General features: G+C 41.8%; 1 protein-coding gene across 7 annotated transcripts in view; it reads right to left on the reverse strand.

The window, feature by feature from the left end:
* The window catches only part of Alpk1 (alpha kinase 1), a 91,337-nt gene extending 79,860 nt beyond the window's left edge, over positions 1-11,477 (reverse strand). For 5 of the 7 annotated variants that reach the window (XM_038311028.2, XM_038311029.2, XM_038311031.2 and 2 more), the window contains exon 1: positions 11,167-11,477. The gene's annotated coding sequence lies outside the window, so the exon portion shown is untranslated. Of the gene's footprint in view, positions 1-11,086 lie in introns of all 7 variants that reach the window. The other 2 variants (XM_038311034.2, XM_038311033.2) reach the window with 1 other exon arrangement.
* Between the last annotated feature and the right edge of the window lie 2,164 nt (positions 11,478-13,641).

Below are 13,641 nucleotides of genomic sequence, written 5' to 3' on the forward strand. Positions count from 1 at the left end.
AGACTGATGAAGTATTTCACAGAAGGTGGGCAATGTGAAGGAAACTCATGAGAGATTCGAACTAGAGATATTTGGGGGCCATCCACATGGGGAAGACCCCTGTGTCTTCAGTGCAGGCAAAAATAACTGTGAACTGCTGGAAGATGCAGCCCAGATGTTGCACACTTAAATAGCAAGCACACAGTCCTAAATTCAATTGGTGCGGGGGCAGGGGGCATATAAACTATGAAAGAGAGGATGACTTTACTCAGAGCCCAGATGGCAGGAAAGCAGACTGAAAAACAAGATCTAGAAACTAGAAATACTAAGCAGGGCGGTGGTGGCACACGCCTTTAATCCCAGCACTCGGGAGGAGAGGCAGGCAGATCTTTGTGAGTTTGAGGCCAGCCTGGTCTACAAGAGCTAGTTCTAGGACAGGCTCCAAAGCTACAGAGAAACCCTGTCTCAGAGAGAAAGAGAGAGAGAGAGAGAGAGAGAGAGAGAGAGAGAGAGAGAGAGAGAGAGAGAGAGAGAGAGAGAGAGAGAGAAACTAGAAATACTAAAACCCTCAAAGTGCTGGAGACAGGATGCCATGCACAGCAGAAGTGCTATAGAATCCAGGGAGAGGTAAGAAGCTTTTCTTGATCTAATGAGTAGCTATTTCCCTGAAAGGCAGACTGAAAGAGGCTGATGGGCGAATGTTAGAGAGGTAAAAGGGGGAAGTATATGCATATGAACTATTTTTAGAAGCACTTCTGTTAAGAGGAGGAGGTGGGGGCAGTTAACAGTCTCAAGAGAAATGAATTTTTCATAAGAATTATCCTGTGGGCCAATATCTGGCCAACAGCTAGGGAAAAGATGTCAGAAGCAAAATTAAAGTCAAAACAGAAGAGGGAATTTGAACAATGAGAAGACTCATAAAAGGGGTAGAAGAAAAGTTTGAGAAAAGTAGAGTAGGCTTGGGCACAAAGCAGACCGTGTTTCCCCACAGCACAGTGCTGGATACATAATGGCTGATGATTTCCAGGCAAGCCAAGATTCTTCCTGGAGAACTAGGTCCCCTAAACCGTGGAGAGGAAAATCTGGGTTTCAGGAAGCAGGAGTTAAGAAGCTAGATTTGGAGTTGAAATGGGTCCTTGGAGACAGAGCAGGGGGTAATAAAAGAACCAAGGTGTGTGATGTAGCCAAGGGAAGCTCATCCAGAGCCATTCAGAGCCAGCTGGGGACTGTCTCAGATTTAACCCCAAGTGTTCTGTCAATCCCTGCCTAGGAAGCGATGCAATAGAAAATGAAGGGACAGAAAAACATCTAAGGAGCGTGTAAAAGCACAAGCAGCCTAGGTGACTAACAAATGTAGCCAGACCAGCGGACTGGGAATTGGGGACGGTAGAGATGCCCGTAAAGACAAGGGACTGGAGACCTTAGGGGGGCTTGGGATCAGAGACCTTTGAGATGAGTGGTCCGAGGAAAGGTTTTCCAGCTTCTGTTATGTTAGCTGATGGCAGACTCGCAGTTGAACCATACAGACGTTCAGGGAGGCTTGGGGTATCCTATGGCTCTGTAAATTGGCAAAGTTGCTGCAACAATTACTCAATACCTCCTAATTTTCAGGAAGCTGTAAATTTGGCCTTCTCCATTTTCTTTATAGTTAAAAGAAGAAAAAAAGACCACAACAATATTAATGGGCCTTAAAATCAACAGCTGGGAACAGCTGTTGCACTACCCTGACTGTATTCTTAGCAGTCAGGAGTTGGAAGCAGGGGTCAGGAGTCCAGCCCTTCCACCCAGCCCTTCCCGCCAAAATTAATTTAAAACAAGTTCTTCTTTCCATCTCAGTTCCCTTTCCGTGTCAGCTCTGGTTTGGAGGTGTTATGTAGACCTATTTCTTTCTCTCTCTCTCTCTCTCTTAAAAAAATTCTCTCAATTGTTAACTAGCAAATTATTCAGTTTTATGAAGTATCTTTCTTCCCCACAATAACATAATACTTGAAGCCAGCTAAGAATAATCTGTCTTATTTCCTTCTGTGGACCTAATGCTAGTATTTCTTAAGATTAGAATCAATCTCTAGATCTTCTGAGAAAAGCCCTCCATTGCTGTTCAGTGTTTACAGAAGTTGTGTGAGCTCCATCCAGGAAGCCACTGCTGGTTGCCTACTCTGCATTTTTTTTCTGTTGATACGATGGGAAGTTTTTCCTTTTAGTTCAAGGACACCAGCAGTGTTCCAAGAAAATAAGATGCTTTTTTTTTTGTTAATTTTCAACTATTATAGCTTTTCTATATAGGCCCAGCATGAAACAAAAGGCTTAATTTTAAGTCATTCTCTAACATTTCTCTACAAAGAAGAGCAAGTTTTTCAGAATACCACTTAGTATCAACCCTCATCAGTATTAACAGAAATCTCCCCAATGTCATCTCATCACACTATGGTATTTCATAAGATTTTCTGAAATTTTAGCGAACGTGTTTCTGGAATTGAAGATGAGCTAGTTTGGAATGCTAACCAGGATGTTGGCACCAGCTCTTTATGCCTCCCCATTACCCCTGCTCCACCTGTTTTAAAGTCATCTTCAGAGCTGCCTAAATCCGTTCTTCTTGGGGTATCACTGCTGCCCTCTACTGGTGGACGACACCAGCATCGATGCACTTGAACTTCCTGTTTATTTTACTTATTAATAAAGGCAAATGGAGCACTCTAAAGAACAAAAATGGCTCATGTGTTGACCCAGAGATGATGACCCAGAGAAAAACTTCTAGGGCATTAAAATAGCCATGTATATTGTTAACCCGATCGATAATCTTTTTGAGCTTCCTTTTAGTAACAATGCATTCATCTGTCCAAATTTCATCTCGGAAAACAGCTTACTGATCAATTGTCTCACAAATCCATAGAACTTCAGTGTGGGGGTGACAAAGGCTACATCTACACTATCTATGGAGAGAGAATTTGCTACCAAATCTGTGGATAGAATTGCAAGGGATGCTTAAACGTCTTGGGTGTGTGAGAGAGGGGGTGTAAGTGAGGGGGGTCTATTACATGGGTATTTCAGAACGGCTGAATACGTAAAGTGAACACTAACAAGGCAAAGAGCCTTCCAGGGATCTTGCACGTGATGAAACTCAAGGATGCTTCTGAGCATGCACCTGCTCCAAGGCCCTTGTTTCTGCTCTTTCCCTCTCCTTGGCCTTAGCACATCTGGAAGCTGATGAGGGGTGGCCAACTCTGCCTTAAAAATGTGGTTTTTGCTTTCCTGCCCTCTCCATGTGTCCCGTGCTGGGCTCGCTCTATCTCCAGTTTGAACTTGTCTTTGAGCTTGCTACTAATCCCTGAGTCACCTTCAGTGAGATATTCAGGCTTTCGGAAATAACCTCTAGTTTCATCAATCTCTGCAATTCTTTTTAAAATTTAGCCATTTGTTTGGTGGCACTGAGGACGGAATCTTAGCAGCATGCTTGCCAGGCAAGCCCTCTGGTCCTGAAGCTACACCCCCAGACCTAGTTTCATTACCCGTGTCTAAATGAGGCTCACATCACTGTTATATGTAAATAAATCCCAGAATTGTAGTACTGAAACTTAACATAGGTCTATACTTCAATCTTTCATTTTCCCTACTTACCAGCAATGCTGTATTCTAAAACTGACATCACCAGTCAGGTTTTCTTCATAAAGTATCTAAAGTATACAAAACGTGATTTGAGAAAAAAATATTTACAAGTTTTTGTTGTACTTCTGTTTATACACTGCCTGTACTAAACTGCTAAAATAATGCCTCTGTATCATTTTTTTTAATGATATAAACATGTAGTAAGTAACGAAATTAAATACAAATTTATTCATAGAGGGTGGCAGCAACTATTTCTGTTTAAATAGAATGGAAGGGGTGAAGGCGTGAACTAGAACAAAATATAATGGTGCACATGTGTAAAAATGACATAGACAAACCCATTACTTTGCATGTTAAATTAAAAACATTAAAAAAGTATTGAAGACTACCAACAATTTTTTGAAATTAAAAAATTCAACAAAAAGAAAGTGAAGTATCCTTGACTGAACAGCTTAAACAATATTTTGAAAGAAGAATAAACTTAGAAGACTCAAACCTCTTCATTTTAAAACTTGCTACAGAGGCTGGGAAGATTGCTGAGGTCTGTTCTTCCAGATGTCCTGGTTCAATCCCTACCACCAACATGGCTGTTCACAACAGTCTGGAACTCTAGTTCCAGAGGGTTTTTTTTTTTTTCCTGGCTTCCTGGGGCACCTGCATGCACTTGGTACTTAGTCATACATGTGAGCAAAACATTTGTACACATTAAATAAGAAAATAAATAAGCAAAACTTACCACAAATCTATAGCAATCAAAAACCACACCATACATCTATTGAGACCAATGAGAGACTGCAGCATGCACCACCTTATTTGTGGTTAAATGATTTCAGCAAGAGTGACACAAGCATTCCATGAGGAAAAACACAATTCTTTTTCTGTAAATGATACTGGGAAAATTGGATGTTCACAGAGCAAAAGAATGAAGTTTGAACTTTACCTGATGCAAAGATGACCTCAAAATGACTCAGAGGTTCAAATGTAAGAGCTAAAATTGTAAAACTCTTCGAAGAAAGCATAGACGTCGAGCTTCATGACCTTGGACTTGGGAAATAATTGCATGGATATGACGTCAAAAGCACAAGCAATAGACTAAGAAGATAAATTCAAGATTAGAATCATCTGTGGACCAAAAGATACTATCAACAGAATGCAGAGTTGCAAAATGGGAAAGATGTTTATAAATCATATCCATGCTTAGGAGTTAATATCTATAATATATGAAGAGCACTTATTATTCAATAACATTCGAAAAACTACCTAATTTTAAAATACTGGGTAAGCCTTTAAATAGACGTGGAAGCTACATAAAAGATCAGCAAGAACACAAAAAGATCCTCATTGCCATTAACTATCACAGGAATCCAAACCCAAACAATGAGATGCCATCTCCAATCCATTAGAATAGTCACTATTAGGAGAAAATCCCAAATGTTGGGGAGGATGCAGAGAAACTGGAACCCTTGTATTCCTTAAGAAAAGTAGAATTCCCATCTGTTCTAACCATCTCTTTTCTGTACATGAGCCCCAGAGAACTGAAAACAGTGTCTCAGAGAGAGAGCCACACAATCATGCTCATAATAGTATTTGCAATGACCAAAAGGTGAAAGCAACTTGTGCATCTGCTGATCAACAGACAGACAAACTTTGCATATACATACATATGTGAGCATGAAAAGGAAGGACACACGCTACAGCATGCATGGGCTTAGATGGCTCATAGGGAGGGAAAGACACAAACCACAAAAGGACCAAAGCGGTTCAAGTCTACTTCTCTGAGGTACTTTGAACTATCAGATTCATTGAGAAGTAGAACGGTGATGTCCAGGGGCTCAGAGGAGGGAAAGAAAGATCAGCATAAGTGGAAATAGGGCTTCAGCTATAAGGGGTTCTATGGGATGGTGTATTGTTTAATGACATCAAACTGTGTACTTAAAGTGGTTTATGATGGCACATTGTATGCTATGTGGATCTCATGCGGGTTTCTCTGTTTAGCTCTGGCTGTCCTGGGACTCACTATGTAGATCAGGCTGGCCTCAAACTCATAGAGATCCTCCTGTGTAGTGAGGTGCTGCGGGCAGGCCTGTTTCTCATCCCACCCGGCTCCGGCAGGGCTAGCTTTGCACCCGAAATAACATCACACAAATTGTATTCTTTTAAATACTGCCTGGCCCATTATTTTCAGCCTCTTACTCACATCTTGACTAACCCATATCTAATAATCTGTGTAGCACCACACTCCTGCCCATGCCTCTTGAGCGTTGGAATTAAAGACATACGCCACCAGTTTGATTTGAGTTTGCTGACAACTTCTGATTTCCATCTCTAGTCCAAACCTCTCTCTTGAACTTCCAAGGTATATTTTCTTTGGCATTTATTTTATTTGCATGTGAGTATTTTACCTGCATGCCTGTATGTGCATCCGAAGGTTTACAATCCCCTGGAACAGATGGTTGTGAGCCACCATGAGGGTACTGGAAACAGAACTTGGGTCCTCCAGAAGAGCAGCCAGTGCTCTTAACCTTGAGCCATCTCTCCAGCCCCAAGCATGACATTCTGAACACGTTCACTCATGGAGGCATCAGTCAATGACCCCAAGCTTCCTGCTCTTGGCAGGGACCATTCCTTCTCTAAGGCATAAATGCAAGCACCCTAAGGGGCATGCCCTCTGGAGAGAACTCAGAGGATCCTCCTAGATGCTCTGCTGCTCACTGGTGCCACTTTTACTCCATGAATGTACAGTTCCCATCCAGAAAGGCTATTTCTTATCAACTGTTATTGGGGGAATAACTGTGTTGAGACACCGTGGAACTTCTGCAGTGTGTTGCACAAGAGTTAACCTTTAACCCCTCTCTTGTCTTTAGCTCTGATTTCTGTTTTCATATACTGTAGCTGCCTGGCAAAGAACACACTGAATGCTCCCAGATTTCTAAGAGGGGCTAAGTCATAACAATCTTGAAGAGTCATAATTATCTTTGTTTTTTTTAAGGCTATAGTTTTTCAAAACATTGTGTTCTTGGGCCGGAGAGATGACTCAGTGTGGTTAGGAACACTTGCTGCTCTTGGAGAGGACTCATGTTCAGTTCCCAACACCCACATGATAGCTTAAAACCGTCCAGCTTCGGGGGATCCAATGTCCTCTTCTGATGTCCTCCAGTACCAGGTATACATGTAGAGCGCATCCATATGTGTAGGCAAACATTCATACACATCACAATAAAATGAATCTAAGAAATTTTAAAAACATTATATTCTTATAAGTGCAAAAAGTGTTATCACAGAAAGTTTGGCATAAAAATAACAATTAATTACGGTTCCATCAAGAAATAAAAATCAGAAATATTTTATATCCTCATTTCTCTATATATCTATAATAATTATAATGAGGTTTTATAAAGTATAAACCTTTAAAGTTTGATGTGATACTCCCTGATTGAGGGTAACCAGGCAGTCTGACTTTTGTCTCTCAGTTAAAATGCATAAGTGTATTTGGAAATGATGCTTGGCATTTGGTTGTTGCTTCCTCTCATTTGTATCCTAACTAACTCAGGGATGAATCTGGCATGTACCAGCTTCTGTTTTTCTTTAGATTTTCTTTCAAAGTTATCATCACCCCCCCCCCCCACACACACACACGCACTCTCTGCTTGGCCATCATCTCTAAAGACACACAGGTAACTGAACAGCCAACCATCATTGGTACTAGTCAACCTTTATCAAAACCTTTTCCCAGGAACAGACCCTTTACATCCTAACACAGTCTGACCCATAAGACCCATGCAGCCAGTATGTCTCAATGAATGATGCCCTCTGCTTGCAATGATCACAGCAGCCTTCCCATCCATAGTTTGAACTAAACGGGTAACAGTGGCTCAAAAATATTAAATGGAAACTTCAAGTGGCACATAGTTTTAAGAATGGCATGTTATGAGTAATGCAATGGAATTTGTGCTACTTTGTTCTGCTTGGGGACATTGAATGAATCGTTCCATTGGTCAGTGGAGAGAGACAGACTAAGAAATACAAATTCTACCTCTGTCCTCCATGGGTGCATATATGGGTGTGTCCACATACATACACACCACACACACATGCATGCAGACACACACAGCATTAGTTGAACAATAGTATTAAGGTGACAGTATTGGTTGTGATTGTTGCAATGTTAACATATTTATTTTATTAAGCTGGGCAGTAGTGGCACATGCCTTTAATCCCAGCACTCAGGAGGTAGAGGCAGGAGGATCTCTGTGACTTCAAGGCCAGCCTGGTCTACAGAGGGAGTTCAAGGACAGCCAGGGCTGTTACACAGAGAAACCCTGTCTCAATAAATAAATAAATAAACAATTTAATTAAACCCTTCTGTCAGTTTGGCTAGAACCTAGTGGTCTTATCAGATATAGCAAGAAATAACAAAGAACAAGAGGAATTTTGTATTTAGAGAATGGGCATGAAAGAATGAAATTGAGAGCTACAGTGTACCTTAGTGATTGCCAACTCCAGAATCTGAATCTGGGAGCAAGTGGAGATGGGGTGAAAAAATATAGTGAAGTAGAAAAGCCGAACATATGAGGGAAACATTGCCTGCAGAGACAATGGAAAAGAACAGTGGTAGAGCTTGGGGAAGTGATGTTCACAGCACGCCCTTCATGATGTTTCTATTGGGAACATTTGCTTGGGCATAGCACGATGAGAGTTCGTTTTATGGAGTGGAAACATATTGGGAGAAGTGGCCTCAGCAGGCTAGAAGTATGAGGTGCCCGGTCTCATCTGCAGACAGAGGCTGTCACCCACATAGCACGGAGTGAGCATGCCAATGGTTTTCCTGGTTGCTGTTGAGAGGCCCTGGCAAGCTGCGCTCCTAGCCTCATAGTCCTCCATTCTCAGGCTTGTCTCTCTTGCCCACCAGGGAGGGAGAGGGGAGAGAAAATCCCCTCTGCACAGAGGACTTATTAAAGCCACCCGCGATTCATAGGAATAACCATCAAAACTGGTTCATCGGTATTCACCCACAGGGTTTCATCTCTTGATAATCGTTGGAGGACATGAGTCACGGGAGGAAACTTCGGGACAGGGACATGGTTATCTCGGAAAATGACAACCTGCACTGCTGGGGCTTTAAATATAGGCCATGTTAACAAAACAAGAGGAAGAAAAAGGAACGGCGCTAAAGCTCTAAAATGTGCTTATGTCAAAGGAAGACAATGATGAACTGATGGGATTTTCTTGCAATTGGACAGACATCGTTTGCTTAGGTACCAGTGCGATGCACTACAGCAAACAGATGAACTGGGGTTAGGGAAGATCCTAGGCAGGGCTGCCTGGGGGAGCCAAAGGCACACTCTGGGTGCGAGATACAGGGGTTAAACACAGGCGCAATATTAGCAGTCACAGATGAAAGCATCCAGGATATGGCAGTCTTCACAGATGAAGCATCTGACTAGGATGCTATGGGCACACATAGCAGGTAGGGTCTATATTCCTCCCTTTTCTTCCTTGTTTACAAATTAGGGCTAAGTAGATCTCAGTGACAACGATGAAGGGCAGCTATGGAAATAACCAGCCACAAGAAAAGCCAACTGCAAGCCATCGGTTTCTAGCTTGAGAACCCAAAAACCAAAAGGATCCAGCACTCCCAAATTTTTTGAGCTCTGATGTAATGTCACAAGTGCACAACTCTATACCTGACCTCATGTGGTAGGTCATAGCCAAAATGCAGGTGCAGTAAACATATAAATAAAAAATATAAAATTACTTACACGCTATGAGTTTATATAGAAGAAATATAAGTGGATTTTGTTAGTTGGCCATCTTTGCCAAAATATCTTATTCTGTATATGCAATTTTTTTTTCAATCCAAACTTCAGCTGGGTGGTGGTGATGTACACTTTAATCCCAGCACTCAGGAGGCAGAGGCAGAGGGATTTCTGAGTTCAAGGCCAGCCTGGTCTACATAGTGAGTTCCAGGACAGCCAGAACTATATAGTGAGACCCTGTCACTTCGCATTGAGTGCTGGGATTAAAAAGGGCTACAAGGAAAAATCCTGTCTTAATAAACCAAAACCAACCAACCAACAAACAAATCCAAACTCAAAAATACATCAAGTCCAAGTTTTTTGTTTTGTTGTGTTGTTTTGTTTTATTTTGTTTGTTTTTTCAAAACAAGGTTTCTCTGCAGCTTTTGGAGCCTGTCCTGGAACTCACTTGGTAGACCTGGCTGGCCTATGAACTCACCAAGATCTGCCTGCCTCTGCCTCTCTCTTGCTGTGATTAAAGGCGTGCGCCATCACCGCCAGGCTCAAGTTCAAGTATTTCAAGTGGGGAACACTCACTGTGTGGCAGTGTTTCAGTTGCCCCTGACTTCCACAGTCCACATGGATGTCAGAGGACAGCATGTGAGAATCTTATCTGTCTGTGCACCATGATCTCAGGGACTGAACCCAGGTTGGGCTCGACAACAACCTCCTTTTCCCACAGAGCCACATCTCGGGAGCCGAGAGTTACCCTTCCGACGTATGCCAAACTGAGAATGTCATCAAATGCTTCAGGTGAGGGGCTTGGCAGGTGTCCTCTAAAATCAGTAGGGTGTGTATTACCCCTCAGGGAAAGTGGGACCCGGACGCACAGGTTCTATGGTACAGTCATCAATGCTCTCAGAGTAGCATGGAGGAGAAAGAAAGACGCATGAAGACATGTGCAGACTTGGGCAGAAGCAACAATTACACAGGGGAAATCTTAAAATACTTTCAGCGATGAGGTCTCAGCTGGAGAAAATTCAAGGTTGTCTTTGCAAGGAGTATTAGAAGCACAACGCTTTTACCAATGCCATGAAGCGTGTGTTAGAAAGGAGACGCCATTACATTGTGACATAAAATTCTCTCCTCTGCTCCTGCCTTGGTGCTAGCAAGCGCCATAAACCCTCACAACTTCTAAGGTTTTCATTTGTGACACTCCAGGGCTACTTTCCAATGTTAAAATCTCTTAGTGAAAGGACTATTCCACCCAGACACACAAAGGAGTTTAATTTTTAATTCGTGCTTTCCTTTTAACAAAAATCTTGCCCATACCCAGAATTTCTGTCACTTCTATCCAAGTGTGCAGAGTGACTTCCATCTAGCTGTGTCCTGGCAAAATTATTGACTCCACCATACAAGTGGTAGCTTCTAGAATGGCTTCCTTAGGGTTTCAAACCCCGTTTCAAATAAACAATCCCAACAATCCTCTAATGCCTTCATCAAACATTGCTCTACTGAGAAATAAGGTTAGCTGTTCACTAGCAGGTCTGGCGAGCTCTGTGACAGTCCATGGCTATTAATCTTTTTTTTTTAAAAAGGGTTCATTGTCGCCCCTCTTCACAACAACTGAAGCTTACTATTGCAGATAGCCCTCTCTTCCCCCTCCCTACTAAGGTACTTCTCGAAGCGCAAATGTTTCTCAGAGCTCCAGAGTTACTTAAGTGCGGTGGAGACTAGGAGGTGGAACCGGTTGGGTCTCCCGTAGTTACCTCTGAGGAAAAACTGCCACCTCCACCCTGCATCTGCACCCGCATCTCCTGCAAGTTCTCATTAGACGGCTGGTACTCACTTTTATCCCAGGAGAAGTTAAGAAACACTTAAGACCCGCAGTGTGACTCTGACAATCGTTAATTCCGGCACAGCCTTCCTGGAAACACAGCGTTTCTCCTCAACAGCTTTGGTTTCAGGAAGTGGGAATGTGAAAGGAAAAGCCTTTGCCGGCTCTGAACCTGCTTGTGTAACTCCATCACAGGACACGCCCCTTTGGCGGCTGCGGCCGGGAAAGCTATGCTGGGAACTGTGTTACTGAGGCTGGCGCCTTCTGCCAGAAAAACCCCAACTTCTTTCTCCAGTGTAAATAAACATGCTAACACACGTGCCTCTGTGACACCTAGTTCACTGCGCTCTAACTCTGAGACCGATCACAGAAATGAGACGATGAGGGCTTGCCTTTTGGTGATGTCAGCACAGTATCATCGTTCATGATATTTCATTGGCTGTCTCTTCTTTCACTCTATTCTGCCCTGGTCCAAATAAGGAGTTTTCCTGCAGTTTCACCAGAGAAGGAACTTGTCTGCCAACTGGTTTGTCCTTCATTGAAGGCAATGAGTCACGAGTTTGTGACTCAGGTTTTGACAAAAGCATATCAAAAATGCACGAGAAGATGATAAAAAGTTTATCAAAAATATATTTTATTGAAAAAGATTAAAAGGTCAGCAATATTTTAACTTTCCCAAGCCTTTCTGAGCCTGCTTTGGTGAAAAGGTTTAGCGTGAATAAAGAATGGATTCTATTAATAGCAACATGCTGTGTTTGGGTGAAGCGTTTGGCACACAACCCCCAAAATGAGAATGTGAATGGATCCGTCCTAAGCAACAAACACTATGGCCGGCCAGTTGGATAGATTCCAACTCTTCAGCCCAAAACTAGAAGGAAAGAATCAAACAGTCAAAGCTAGGTTGCCTAAAAACTATCTTATGATAGACAATAATTCTTCATATATGAATTTAGAAGTTGTTTAAGCTGCCAGGCAATGGTGATGCACACTTTTAACCCCAATACTCCTAAGGCAGAGTTCAGGGGATTTCCGTGAGTTCAAGGCCAGCCTGGTCTATATGATGAGTTCCAGGAGAGACAGGGCTGTGTAATGAGGCTTTGTCTTGAAAAAGAAAAAGCAGACAAACAGAAAAAGAAGTTGCTCAAGTCAAGTACATAGAATTGCTATAACAAAACTTTCTATTTATTTATTTAAACTGAGTTTCCTATTTTATGTATGTATTTCCATAAAATGTTGCCTTATTGCAACCATATGTAATGTGTTTCTATTAACTAATTTTTAAGTGCCATAAATCTCATTGAGAAATGCACTCTTAAATATTACTCTATTATTTAATATTCATCAAATATGTAACTTTGTATTTGTCTTTTAAATCATTTACAAACCAAAATACAGTTATTGTAAGTATTGCAAATATATGTCTTAAAATATTTATTCCATAGTGTTTGTAGCAAAGAAGAGAAATAATTTTAATATAGATAGTTTCATTGTATATAAATGATGAAAACTTAAAGGTATATAGTTTTCTATTACAAGAAAAATCTATGAAGGAAATGAAATGGAAATAGAAACTTAGAGAGATAAAAGAATAAAATAAAAATTTTCCAATCATTGCTTTTCCAGTGACTTCATGTCTTTGTAGAGAGATGTTAGGGAGATCCAAATCATTTGCTATATAATTTTGTTGGGTCTTTAAAAGAATCTGCATGGGCCTGGTAGGTCACACCTTTAATTTCAGGACTGACTGGAGAGTATCTGTGAGTTCAAGGCCAGCCTGATGTCCTGGTGTACAGAGGGAATCCCAGGCCAATGAGGGCTGCACAGGGAGACCCTGTCTTGAGAAGAGAGGGGAAAATAGAAGAAGAATATGCAGAGCTTTGTTTAGGAAAACCACACAGAAATCTATTGTAGGTATTTAAAGTTATAATAAAAGGCGACCATCAACTTCAGTACTTGTTACTTTTTCATAGACCCCTGTTTGGAGACAGGTGAGTTTTAAAAAATGTCAGGAATTATTTGAACAGGAGTGAATTTTTTTTGGGGGGGGGGGGTTTCGAGACAGGGTTTCCCTGTAGTTTCTAGAGCCTGTCCTGGAACTAGCTCTTGTAGACCAGGCTGGCCTCGAACTCAGAGATCCGCCTACCTCTGCCTCCCGAGTGTTGGGATTAAAGGCATGCGCCACCACCGCCTGGCAGGAGTGAAATTTTAGTGCCTAAAAGAAGTCAATGAACACATGGAACTGTGAGAAGATGCTGATAGGGAGAAGAAGCCAGTGGTTGAGTCATTTGTCTTTATAGAGTTTGGACAAAGGCCACATCTATCTCTGATAAGGATTCCTGGCAAAATTCTCAGAGCCATAGAAAGATGAGATGTGATGTCCTATTTTTAATCACAGTGTTGGGTTCCAGAAAGCTTTCCAAGATAACAGTTTCAAGTAGAAATTTAAAAGCAAAAGCCTCATTTTCTGTAAATATCTGAGATGTACAC

The sequence above is a fragment of the Arvicola amphibius genome, chromosome 14, assembly GCF_903992535.2.
Source record: "Arvicola amphibius chromosome 14, mArvAmp1.2, whole genome shotgun sequence".
In the NCBI taxonomy this organism is placed as follows: Eukaryota; Metazoa; Chordata; class Mammalia; order Rodentia; family Cricetidae; genus Arvicola; species Arvicola amphibius.